A 13,567-nucleotide genomic window follows, 5' to 3' on the forward strand; every position below is an offset into this window, starting at 1 on the left:
GAGTTTCTTTTCAAGTGTGTTATGATGGTTTAATTTTTGCTGATGATCTTTTTGTGTTTTGTCTGTGCTGTGCTGAGCGTGCTTTATAAATTAGATTGCAGCATTATGATTTACAGAAAGCTATTCCCTCTCTCTCTCTTTCGCCCCTACGGCCTTTGTGGCTGGATTCATGGTAGTAAGGCAGACTGTCTTGACTAGTGTAGGGTTACACAGAATAGTAGCAGTGAATTTAAAAGTCTTTAAAATATTTCTAAAACAGTCTGTAAAATGTCATGTAAACCAATTCATTAAATACATGATGCAGAGTGATGCAAAGGTTTTATTGGCATGATTTCAGCATGACTGCATTAATCACAAGTAATATAGCCAACCCAAATGGGTTATATAGGAGTGTGTATTTTCTTTATATACTTAATGTTATAATTATTGAGTTAAATATGCCCCTTATGTAATTAATCTTTTTATTACAACACTCTATTTCCTCATTCATTCACTCCCGGTCTTGTTTTTGATCTTTGGTTACCATTTGGTGGAAAAAGTGGATTAATTTGTAATGACACCCTGTAATTTGGATTATAAACACTTGATCTAGTGTAGTATATTTTAAGGTGGCTTGATTTGTACCATGTGTCTGTACAGCGACACTCACCCCTCACCAGTGCCTTTATATATTACTGTTATAGTAGTAATATGCTTGTGGACGTAAGAGGATTTAATATTTCTAATTCAGTTATGTTTAAAAGAGAGAGTTATAAACAGAAAAAGAAGTTTAATTAAAATATGAACTTGCTTGAATCGCAGCTAACTTAAGGAAAATTAATAAGCACAAAAGAGGCATTTAAGAGCTCCAAGCTGAGATTTTCTATATCTCAGAAATGCAAGCAGAGAACATGAACGTTATGCGACATGAAACCATTGAGCATTAGTATCAGCATTTTTAAGACAAAAATCAAAGTGACTATAATTTATATTCAGGCTGATATACTATGAAGTCTGCAATGCAGACAGCATGCACATTAGCATCATAATAAAACCCGGCTTCAGAGAGGGGATTGGCACAATTTGAATATCTTTGAAATTTTGCACATTCAGAAAGTGCTCTTTTCCCTATCGCAGTGAAATTGTAATAGGATCAAAACAATCTCCTGCTGCCCCAGATGATGGAGGCCTGCAGAGTGATGACCTCTCAGTTATTAATTTACAGTCCTCAAGTGTGTGCTAAATGCTTTATGGTGCCAATAGCAAGACAAGGTCCCAGCCTTGAAGAGCTTACAGTCCAATGTATCATAATATGAAGAAGGTAATACGTAGTAGGGTGGGGATGGGGTGGGAGAGATGAATGTTATGCCACAGTGTGTCTGCTCTCTGAAAGCCAGCCCAATGCAAACAGGAATGAAGGCGCTGAAGGGTCTGGCCTACTGCTCACACCATTAGAGAAGCTTTAAGAGAGATTCTGTGGTAGCAGTTCTGCTTTGTGCTGTATTGAGCTGGATTTTCCAAATTGGCCACCTAGCAAACGAACATGTTAACTAACTTATTCAAATATTAGTGTTTGGGCAATTTGTGTTGAATGTGTTAGGAGGGATCACCTCGACCAGCTAACGCATGTTAGAACCAAACCTTGCTTTGTCTACGTTAATATTTTACCCTGTGTTAATGTGTTAGCTAACCTGTTACAGCACATCTCTTTCCTAGGTAGACGTGGCCAGAAACTGCAGATGCAAAATTGTTGTATGCACACACACAAGAACAAAATCTGCATTGCACGTGCAAAAGAGCACTCGTGTAAAGCTGGCTAGCGAATGACCATTCCATTTCACAACTTTTCAGGTTTCAAAGTTTTTCATTCCTCACTGGAATGAAAATGGAATTGTGATGAAATATCTGTTTTCAGATCTAAACCATCAGGTTTTCAATTTGGGTCTTTCTCTCCGGAGAGTTCACCCCAGCACTCAGTGACCTTACAGTCAGCTGAAATTGGCACATTTCCGCAAAATGTTTGGTTTTGACAAAACAGCATTTTTTTAATTAAAAACTTTTGTTGAGAAAGTTCTTACCAGCTGTACTTATGTGCACAATGACCTGCCTTGCACGTACTAATGCTTCTTCACAGAACCCTCATTGAACTGTTGTGAGATTCAGTGTTTGCGAAGGGCTCTGAGAGAGCAGATGATAAAGAGGTGGAAATTAATAGTTGCAATCGTTAAATGCAGGTGGGTTTCCCACGTGCACCTTGTCAGTAGCACCAGGACTTTGTGCTGCTGAAAGTGTACATCCACTGGAGTGAGGAAAGAGTTAATCTTCCAGCCCAATCTCCCTGGTAGTTAAGCAACAGCTCACTGTGCATCTCCTGGAGGGTTTTCTGTTTGCTGGGTAAGCAGTGTAGACTCAGGGTGATGATGCAACTATCCAGCAGCCCATAGCCCACCCATCTTCCTCCTGCAGATCGGTCCAGCAGCTCAGCAACATGGATCCCAGACCACAAACAGCAAGAGGGAGCACACACAGGCAGCCTGGGCTGTGAAATGGGACAGGTATCAGCCCACAGCTTTGCATCCCTGAGCCTTTCACAACTGCCTTTGCTTCCCCACCCAGGCAGCATAAGGACCAGGGATTCTGTTGCTTCTCAAAAGGGATCCAACCAAAGTTTATCTCTTTACTCTTTGTGGAAAGTAGTGGTTTTGTTCATGTCTGTAAAGTGTGGTGTAAGTGTATGTATTATTATGATTTGGGGGAGGTTTGATCATTCTAAGAAAAGGATTAGGCTCTTTCAGACCAATCTTTTGCAAAGCAATTAACTATCTTGTTAGAAGTGGAGTACCTTATTTTGAATGTGTACAGAATTTTTCACCTCTGCAAACTTGCCAACATCTGAAAGCTCCAAACAAGGACAGACTTTATCTCCACTGAGAGACAATGCAAGTGCAAGAGCTTTTGCAATGGGGAGCTGGAAAAGGTGGGGACTGTCCTTGCAAATTAGAGCCGATGGCAGTTGGTGTGTAATGGCTTTAAATGTTTTGAAGTCTCTATGCTGCTTTGTTTATCTGAAATGCAAGAGTAAGGCGATGCAGAAGAGTGTGTGGTCATAAGGCATGGTGTATGGTTTGTGCTTCTTCCACAAGAGATGCTAGCTAATGATAGGAAACAGCTGTAGGAATGTGAAAATATTAAGAACTTCATTGCTTCTCTGAGTCCCTGTGATCACAGCCTGCTGCTCCCCTTTCCTGTGTTGTGCTTGCTGCTCTATCCCAGATGGCAGAAGAAACATTCAGCTATAGACCGTATGTATCTGGCTTTTCTAGGTCCATGTAGTACAGGAAGACCTCTGCTCAGGTTAGTCCTGTATCTACCTGTGGATTTGTGAGAAATGCCAGGGGAGGTTCCAATTTACATGTATTTGATGCAGACATATGTTGTGTTTTTGAATGCTGTGGTTTTTGTCATGTTGCTGGAGATGAGAAGAATTTTCAGACAGCAGGTGGCCAGGTGTGGTGAAAAACATCTTTTAGATTATTGAGCTCACCTCTGTGAATCAGAGCCAGTTGATAAGAGGTGTCAGATACTGAACCCAATCTTGGCCAGTTGCTGAGAAGAATTTATGGCAAATCCCTTAGTGGTGCTTAAGAAAAGGTTAGTTAAGGGACAGAGGGTCCAGAATGGTTTGTGTGGGCTACCTGCCCCTAGGTGGTCTCCTGTGGAGCAATCTGGCTTGTTTCACATTCCCATTGCTTTAATCTTTTAAAAATATAAAATATTTTTCACCTCATTCATCTGTTGTGTTTTCACCTCTCACTCATCCGGTACATGTGTTTTCTATGTCTATCTCCGTGTCCCTCTTCCAGTTTCACTTCCCTTTTAGAGTGTTCAGCTTTTCTTTGTCAAAGTGACACCAAACAAATGAATGGTCCTAGAGGGATGATTTCCTGATGTTTCATTTGAAAGGGTCATTCAGAGGAGTAACACGACAGAGAAGTAACATGATGGCCCCTTCCCAGGACTGTGTACTATTAGGAAATCCTTATGCCATTCTGAATGGTCAGATGTCTCTCCTTTCTTCCAGGTGATAAAGCTACCCACTCATTCTGGTTTGTGACTCGTGTTGACCCCAGCTATGTCTGTTTTGCTTCATGCATATTTCAGCTCATGAAGACGCTGGCATTAAACCAAGCCCTCTACTGTGCACCTGATCTTTCATCTTCAGAAAAAGGAGATTAACAGGACTTTGAGAGACGGAATCGGCAGGTTTACCCATTGTAAAGGCATTCTTTGAGAAAGCAAAATAAACCAGGTGAGACCAGCCAGAATGTATAACCTTTTCTGAAGGTCTATTTCTGAACTCAGTTCCCCCAGGGTAAATCTGGAATAACTTGGTTGATGTTAGTGGAGTTACTGTACTCTGGGTTTACTATAGTTGTGCAGAATGGCGTATAGAATCCAAACACACACCCAAAATAGCTGCTTAGTGAAAGGAAGACAGTGAGATCCCTGAATGATCCTAAGAAGGTCTAATTCAGATGTCTGTAAGTGTCACCAAGCCCTGCTCCAGGCACTAGGAACAAGACTGAAAAAGGGTTAAAGTATTGTTAGGCCCTCCATGTAAGTTTCCCTGGGGGAGGAGGTGGAAATTGGGAGAAGTGTTTATAAAAACCTAATATGGATAAAAATGGGTTTTTTTTTTATTGGTTTGGTTTTTCTTTTTAAAACACTGAATCCAAGCAAAAGGCCTTGAGCTGGAGCCTGACATTCCCTAGAACGAGAGTCAAACTCACCAGACTCGTTTCACTGCCCTAAGCTGACTGTAGTGCAAAACTTCAACTTCACAAAAGGCAAAAAGAAAAGTTAGATTTGCAAAAGCCATTTTTTTACTGATCTTCAGTCCTGTGTTGTCAGTAACACAGGAATGGCCTTACTGCCCCCTGCATGTGATGGGACATGGGCTGCTTCTGCTCCTGGGGGCTGCACGTCCATATTGGAGACAGAGCATAAAAAGCATCCCAAGTGCAGCCCCTGAATTCATAAGTCACCATTATGGGTGTAGCCAATGGTAGGACACAGTCTTGGTGCTCCTGCAGGTGACGAAAGAGAACGGCAAAGCATGGATTTTCTGCAGTTTGTCCCATGAGAGCAGATGTTAGAAATAGGGGAAGTCCAACTTTATTAGCAGGTGAATGCCCCTTCAGTTTAACCTGATGGTCATTTGCATGGCAATAAGCCTCAGTCAACTGATCTTGTCCTTGTCCTTGGGGAGTAATTGATCATCCACTAAATAATCCTCCTCCATTAGCCTCCTGTGCGGTGAGTCATCGCTCAGGAGGTTATTCACTGATAAGCTTATGCTGCCTCTTTGTGCTCTTCTGTCTTCATCTTCTTTAAAGACCATTCTGCCACAGTAGATGGGGGGGGTGAGTGCAGCACCCAGCCTTGCTGGAAATGGCTGTTTCATGAACCAGGAGTTCAGTGACGGGGGAGGGGGGATAAGGGTAATCTCCAAAGCGCTGCAGTAATGTAAATCAGGTATCCGGCGTACCAGAGGCTCTGGGTGCATGGGTGACATCTCAGTGCGCACTGTTGTGGAGGTAATATCTACCCTGGTGTGCAGTGTCACTTCTGCTGTCATATTCTACCCCAGAGGTGGCTGCATTACTGTGATGGGTAAATTGAGTCCAATTTAAATAGTCTGTGCAAATAGTTGGCAACATTAGACCCATCTGGGTGAAAGGGCCTGGTCGGGGGAGGCGCTCAGATACCACGGTGAGGAGGGCTCATCGATGGATAGATACTAGAGGTGCTCTCAAGGCTAAAGCTGGTTAGTTATTTCCAGTTTCACCTGTAGCACAGAGGGCCGTTGTCGGGCCCTCCCCACCATTGCTGGAGATGAGCTGGGGTCAGACAGCTGAGCAGAGGGGCTGTGCGTGCCTGTGTGCTGAGCAGCTGTCTCCGTGCTGGCCTCTGTGGGGCCCTGTGTGGAAGGTCAGTTTTGGAGGCTGTCCAGAGGAAGGACCATGACTCTGTGGATCCAGTGGCCCATGTGCCCCATGCAAGCAGCATGGAGTGTCTGTGAAAACTATTCTAGCCCACCCCTGGGCTGGGAGGTGGCCTTGGTTGGCCCAGCCTCTCTGCACCTCACCCACCTAGATCCCAAGTGCACTGGGTTGGTGGAGGGAGAACTGAATCCACCCAGCTGGTGCTGGGGTCAGCGTGTTCCATGGATCACGTTTGGCATGGCCTGAAAGGCTAGCTCAGGGAGCGGAGTGTGATGTAGCCATCTGGGGAGCGCGGCACTGCGTGCGTTGCGAGATTTGTGCGTTCTTGTCTCAGTTACTTGTTCAAGGCACTGCGGGGGAGGTTCTGGGGGTGGCTGGAAGGGACCGTTATGGGGTCACACACACGGAACACTTTCTGTCATGCCGAATGGTAGCTAAACGTTTGCAGCTTCCACCTGGGAATAAATAGCAAACTTCAGCCTTTTGCAAAGGCGCTAACTCCAGCCTCCTGCGCAGCAAGGGCTGTGCTCTGGGGGGCTATGACAGAGACTGCGTCTATAGAGTTGTGTATCCATGGGAGGGTTTCTGTGGCTCTGTAGACAACTCCCTTTGTAAAATCTGTGATACAGCAGGGCCAGGGAGCGGTGGGAGAGTGGTCCTATTGAAAATTCCTGGGGAAGTGGGCGGGCGTAAGCTCGCCCACGGCTAAAGGACCCTCCCCCAGCCTTTAGGGAGGATCCACTGAGCCCAGAAACTCAACTGATTACAGGGGACAACATAAAAGAAAACAAGGGCGGATGTGAAGGTCAAAAAGAGAGAACCTAAAGGGGACACCGAGCGGAGAACCCCGGACAGCGTCCACTGCTCCTTGAAGGTACTAAGGGAGCCAGCGGACGCTGCCCAGAGGAACTCCACCCGGATACATGAATGGAGGACCGGAAATAGGCCCCACAGTCGCAAAGAGCCCCCTCAGCCAACATCCGCTCCCTGCTGTAATAAATGGCCACTTTGGCCATGGCCAGGAGGAGGTTGAGGAGGAGGTCCCATGACTTTGTGGGGCCATGGATAGGGTAGAGGGGAGATGTATAAACCCTGGGCTAATTAAGGCGTGGCTCCTTGTAGACTAGGGAAGGTTACTACAGGTTAATTGGAGCACCTGTAACCAATTAAGGCCCTGTCAGGAACCTAAGAAACCCCCCTGCTTCAGGCAGACAGGGTGGAGAGAGGACTGGAGTTTGGAGGAGTGTTGCTGAGAACTGAAAGACCAGAGAACCGGAGGAAGGGAGACCTTGCCCCAGCAGATCAGGGAGACTTTCTCCTCCAGCGTCAAGGACCGAGGGTAAGAAACCCACAGGGGTTGAGAGGGGCTGGGGATCAGAGTGAGGCGCAAACCCCTCCCCCGCTTCCCTCCTCTACCACCTTCCCGAGCCACTAGCAGGACCCGCTATACCAACATCAGCCATTTTGTCACAGCCCACATTAATAAATGAAGGTGGATTCCTGATGGAAGTGACAATAGTTCCCGGTCCCCAGCTAGTGGGATGCAGGCGCCATCTAGTGCCGAGCCGAGGGAAAGGCCAACCCACAAGGAAAACGAGAAGTCATGGACTGCAGCTAATAAGAGCGCTTGGCCCTTCACATGTTCAAAGGACTCTACAGACTCCACTAATGAATCTGCGCAGCCCCTGTGAGGTGTGAGGACTCGGGTCTTTACTTGGATTGCAAGATCATTGTAGCAGGGCCATCTTTTTGTTACAAGTTGGTGCGGTGCTTGGTGCGGTAGGGCAGGGGTCTGCGAATGCTGTACCAATAACGCATTACAGTAAATACTACCCCAGTTATGCAGCTGGACAAACAGAGGAAGCGAGGTTACGTTACCTGCCCAAGGCCACGCAGTGAGTCAGTGGCACAGCTGGGACCTAGATTTCGGCGCAGGTCATTACACTGTGCTGCCTCCATGAATGAGAAGTGTTTTCTGGCAGGGACAAAGAGTGAATCTGGGCAAGTATTTGTAATGTGCTTATTTGACTAAGATCTATTGTTGACCTATGACAAGCACTAGAAGGCTGCCCATCAGCGTGGCCTCTGGGCTCACCACAAGACATCAACTTCTGCTAAGGGCAAGTGGGCTAAGGCTGGAATTAGGTGCTAGAGAAGAGGATTGGGGTGGGAGCTTGTTGTGCTGCTGTGCTCACATCCAGTATTTCTGTGTCTCTTAGGCACTCGTCAGAGCCTCGAGCTGGAGCCATGGGGACTGTGGCACTCTATGTGCTTGTTTCTAGTGTGATACAGAACTGCTACTTGAGGAGCAGCCAGTGCAGTGCAGAACTGGGTAAGTGTGATGTGGAACAGGCTTCGGCTCTCGCAGTGCTGGGCATCTCAGTCACTCAGCCATGCTGCAGCGTTTGGCAGTGCCACGGCCTTAATAAAGGCCCTGGAGTTGTTCTGATGGGTCCAGGGAGACAGACACATATCCAGGAATCGCTTTGGAGTCCTAAAGCATCCAAAGCCCCAGGGCTCTATGAGCTCCGTCAGCTGGGACGCAGAGTTTTGAATGCCCAAGGGCAGCAGATGTTGGCAGCAAGGAGGCCCTTTGATGCAGCTAGATTCTGTAGGCTAGTCCTATAGTAGCCATGCCGGCTAGTGGCACTTGGCCTGTTCTGATCCATCCCACTAGCCCCAAACACAAGCTGCTGCTCTGAATGGCCTGGGTTGTTTCAGATCCGTCCTTTTGCTTTGTGTGTGGTTCTGCTGCATCTCTGTCTGTGGAAGGGGAGTGCTGACACGGGACTGTCCATTCTGTCCCTTGCAGCATTTACCTCCTGCCCAGGGGATACTGTAGCTCAGCTGAACTGGCCAATGACTCTTTCTTGTGCTGCTTATGATGCATCTCTTCAGATTCCTGCTGCAATAGGTTCAGAGGCATTGCTGCCCTTAGCTCTCAGCAACGTTCCTGGGCTCAGGGGGGCTCCCTTTCTTTCTCTGTGTTGCTGAGAACGCGGCAGGGAGGACAGCAGGACGGCAACGCTGACCATGAATGGTGAGAGAGAGAGAGCACAGCTTCCCATGGTCTGTTGGGGGAACATATGAGTCTGCTAACAGCCATTGCTAACCAGGCCTGTCTGTCTGGGACCCCCAATTCCTGAAGGAGACAGCCGGGTTTTCTGGCTACTGGGTTCAAGAGCATCCTCACTCTTTCTTGTGCTTCCTTTTGCTTGAGAGGATAGAGACACCGGGCAGCTCCTGGAGGCTCTCTGTGAAGGATGCAAAGGGTTTGGATGTACACAGGAAATCGGGAGTTGATGGGGACTACAGCAGTGACACACACCTGATCTTTTATAGATGGAGAAGTGAACACCTGGGATGAGGGAGTCAGAAATACCCCAGCCTCTGTCACCAGCCTCCTGCAGGTAAATCTGGCATGTAAACTTTGTGATTGAGATCCTGACCGCAGTGGGAATTTGGCTACTGGCTTCAGTGGGGTCAGGATTTCACTCCTGTGTCCAGTTCCCCTTTGTGGGATAAAGCTGAACCTCCCAGGAGGTGTCAAGTGGGGATGTTTTGCTCTCAGTATCAGGATGGGAGCAGCGACTGACAACCGCCAACCATTTCCTCACCTGGCTGCCCCTGGCCTGGGGATAGCAGAGCCTCCCTCTGTGGGACACCACCTGGCAGCAGGAGGAAACGGTGCTCGGCTCACACCTGCATTATACCAGGTCACGCTCTGCCCCAGAGACCGAAGCATGGTGATTGGCAGGGCCCCACGCGAGGCGATGGGGCCATGATGAGGCTAACACAGGGCCAGAATCATAGAATATCAGGGTTGGAAAGGACCTCAGGAGGTCATCTAGTCCAACCCCCTGCTCAAAGCAGGACCAATTCCCAACTAAATCATCCTGGGCCTGCCCCTCAGCCAGACTGACAGCGTATCCAATGCACTTTGTGTTTTGCAGCTCAGACGGGCCGATGCCAGAAGAGAGGGGCTCTCTGCCAAGGTCCCTCTGGTAAAAGCAAGTGAGGCAGCTCTCACAAGGGGAACCAGCTCCTCACCACATTCTGTCCCCAGCCCAGATTCAGGAGCCTGTGAGTGTCAGGTGTGATTTGTGTGTCAAGGGGGGTGCCACAAGCGTTCTTCTGCATGACACCCTCCAGGCCACGTGTGCTGTTCACCTCGCCCCCCTGAGCCAGACTCCTGCTGGCACTGCTGCTCCATCTGCTCCAGGCATCATCCCTTGGTTTCCGCTAGGGCTTCATGGCATGTGAGCCTCCTGCTGGCACTGGCCTGAGCGTGGCTGGGCCTCGCTCACCTCTCACCCACGCAAACACTCTGTCAGGAGTATCGTGCCTTTCCGGTGCCTGTGTTACCGCCCAGGGGCTCTCTCAGCCCTGGCTGGCTGAGGGCTCTCATTCCTCTGTGCATGTTATCACCACCCGGACATGCTGACATGGGGGATTCATAACCCCTGATGGCTCGCTGGCCATCGTCCACCTGACTGGAGACTTCTCCCCCCAGGGGCTGCTCCAGAACAGGCCCCACCTGTTGCCTCAGTCTCTGCACCGCCCTCCCCATGGCTGCTGTTTCCCCGACCATCCTGCAGGGCCCCTAGCGTCAGGGCAATGCTTCTCTCTTTGACTCCAGCCTTTAGTTCCTCCACCACGGGGAGGGCCCTGCCTGCAGGAGAGGTTTCTGCCCTGGCGTTGCCCTTGGAACAGGCCGGTGAAGGAAGTGGCACGGCAGCCCCAGCAGGGAGCGCTGCCCAGGGGCCACCTGGAGCTATCGAGCATCCCTCAGGAATCTGGGGCGAGGAAATCCCCGCTCGCGACAGGAGCAAAGCGTATTCTCTGCCTGCTGGGAACGCTACAGGGATGGTACGATTCTCCACCCAAAGGAAACAGGACAATGCCACCCGGCCTCCAGTCACCACAGCAAGGTAACGCACAGAGGCCAGCTGCTTCCGTTCATTGCATTAGCCTGCTGGTGCATGTCATTGTTCTGATCTGAGGCCCAGACCCACAATGCAAGCTAGGCGCCCAAGTACTTTTGAGGATCTGGGCCTGACTGCTGTACTCTTGCAGGCAGAAATCTCCACCTGCTTCCAACTGGCTCCCTGTCCTGGAGAAGCATGACATCCCGGTGGTTGTGGGAGTCTCCGTGTCTCTGGCTTTGATATTCATTTCCATGGGGGTGTATTCGTTCCGCCAGAAAATAGAGCACGCCAAAGGCAATAGTACCTGTGAGTATTTCAGCCCTGGCTTCCGAAAGGCAGCATATTCTCTAGGGGCATAACGACCCTGTCCACACCTCAGAGAGGAGGAGTTTGGAGCAGTGGTGAAAGCTCTCGGTGTGTATTTGGCAGGTATCCGTGCTGTCCCACTCTCACTGAGGCTGGCAATATGGGGGAGCAGCCCTTGGGATGACACTCTGGCATTTGTTTCCTTGGCCACCTGGAAACAGCAGGTTCAGGGACAGAAGTGACTAGAGAGGTGAACGCTCACTGCACTTCACTACAAGTTGTGCGTGGGTTTGGGGTTAGACGGAGGTGAAGGTTTAGGGTTTGTGGTAGAAGAGGGTTGCTGGTCCCTGGATTTATCTAACGTAGAGATGGGCCCATAGTAGAACCCCAGATCTGAGCAGCCCCAGCCGCTGTGGAGGTTCAGATCTGGAGCTGTATATCATAGCTGGCTCATCTCTTCCACGGGCCAGAACCAAACCCTGATCCTTGAGTACATTTGGATCCAGATTTCAGGCCCATCTCTGCTCCAAACCGGAACATGAATGCTGATGAAAGATGTGTGTCCGCAGCCAGTATGCAGCCTGCCCCGCTCTGTCCCCCAAGGGGGCAAAGCCCCAGGACAGGGGAGACCAGACTTAAAGCCATGCTGGAAGGTGACGATGCAGGGAGTGACTTTAAAGCCACTAACACCCTCCCTGACACCAGGCCCCTGATTCAGCGTTTCCCGTGTTTGATTTACAGCAGACACGTGCAGGAACATGGAGAGTCTGGGGCTCATGAGGGACTGTCCTGTTGACGAGATGAACTCTGCCAATGTCTGCCGCTCAGACGCCGCATCTCGCTAGCGCTCAGACGTGCTGCTGCCTGGGCGGTTTGGTGTGTTCGTTGAGGTCTCTGGATATTGCCCTAGGAGTATGTAGTCACTGGCCTGTAAGGACTGATGCACTGTCCCTGCCAGATGGCCAGCTGCTCTGGCATGCCTGCCCTGCCCCATAGCTGGCTCTGCCTGTGCACTTTGCCAGGTGGCTGAATAAACACATCTGCTTTTTCCTGCAGCTTCTCAAAAATCCTCTAATTCTCGGAGAAGGAGAAATTACTTGGAAGCAGACGAGGCGTATGAGAACAGGTGAGTTTGTCCCACTGTACGCACAATGGGATTGTGAAGTGGTGAGGCCGGTTGTGGTTTCAAATCCTGTGTTCCAGCAGCAAAACTCTGGAACTCAGACATGCTTGGGCACTAGGAACACTCTGTATCAGCCGCTTCAGGGGTCACCTAGGGACGGGCTGCGGAGACGGGGATGGGCTCACTCAGGAATGCGTAGGAGAGACTTTCCCACTTTAGCTTTACCCTGCAATCGAATCAGACCCCTCTGATGCCCTTCGGGCAACATTTTTCAGTGGGAGCAGGGGGGGAGATGGGTTATGATTGGCAGGCGGAGGAGCTCTGCTACCTGGATTGCAAGGCTGTGAACATGGTGAGTCGCTGATGGAAGGACCGAGATGGTGGCTTTCACTTAAAATACCAGCCAGCTGTCCCCATCCCTGACACCTCTCCGATCCACAGGGCTTTCGAAGTTGAATGCACTGTCGACGCTGTTGAGCAGAATCTGTACGACACCAGCCTGCTGCACTCCGACCCCACGCTCCCTGCAGAGGTGGTTGGGCACCAAGAGGAACCCCTGAGTGTTGCTGCTGGCGAGGCTCTGCAGATGGCACAGGCCAGGGCAGTGGTAAGGTGCACCTGGTGCTGTTCCCCCCCCCCTCGTTAAAGCTCTCTGAACCCCCGCCTCGCAGCACTGCACCGCGATCCCTGCCTCTGTCCCCCACCCTGTGTCTCACATCACCACCTGCCAGTGTCGTGTGTCCCTGTGAACTGGCCTCATCACCATAGCATTTCCCGTTCTTGTCCATGACTCCAATTCCAGTCAAGTGCTGCCTGTTGGCCATGGATTGGCCAGTCAGGTGATGCTGTATTCAATCCATGGATCAGCCCCTCAGCAGGGGTAGGTCAGCGTAGTTCCTTTGACGTCAGTGAAGCTGGGCCGCTCTGCAGCAGCGAGGGTCTGGTGCAGTATCTTTAATCTGCCGTATTTACTGATTAGGTTGTTTTGATCCTGACCCCTCTCTCTCATCTGTATTTCAAGCTGTCTAATGTCTCCTGCCCCTCACTGTGCTGTCTGGGCTCAGGGCTGCATCCCGTGTCACTCACAGAGCTTTTCTCACATTGCTTGGGAATTGCTGGGTGGGAGCCTGGCTCCAGTTGTGTTCTCTGCTCCTTGTGACGTGCACGTTGCTTCGTACCAGGACTCCCCAGTGTCCCTGGAGCGTGAGTCTGCTCATCAGGAGAAA

Source organism: Malaclemys terrapin, chromosome 17, assembly GCF_027887155.1.
Source record: "Malaclemys terrapin pileata isolate rMalTer1 chromosome 17, rMalTer1.hap1, whole genome shotgun sequence".
Taxonomy (NCBI): Eukaryota; Metazoa; Chordata; order Testudines; family Emydidae; genus Malaclemys; species Malaclemys terrapin.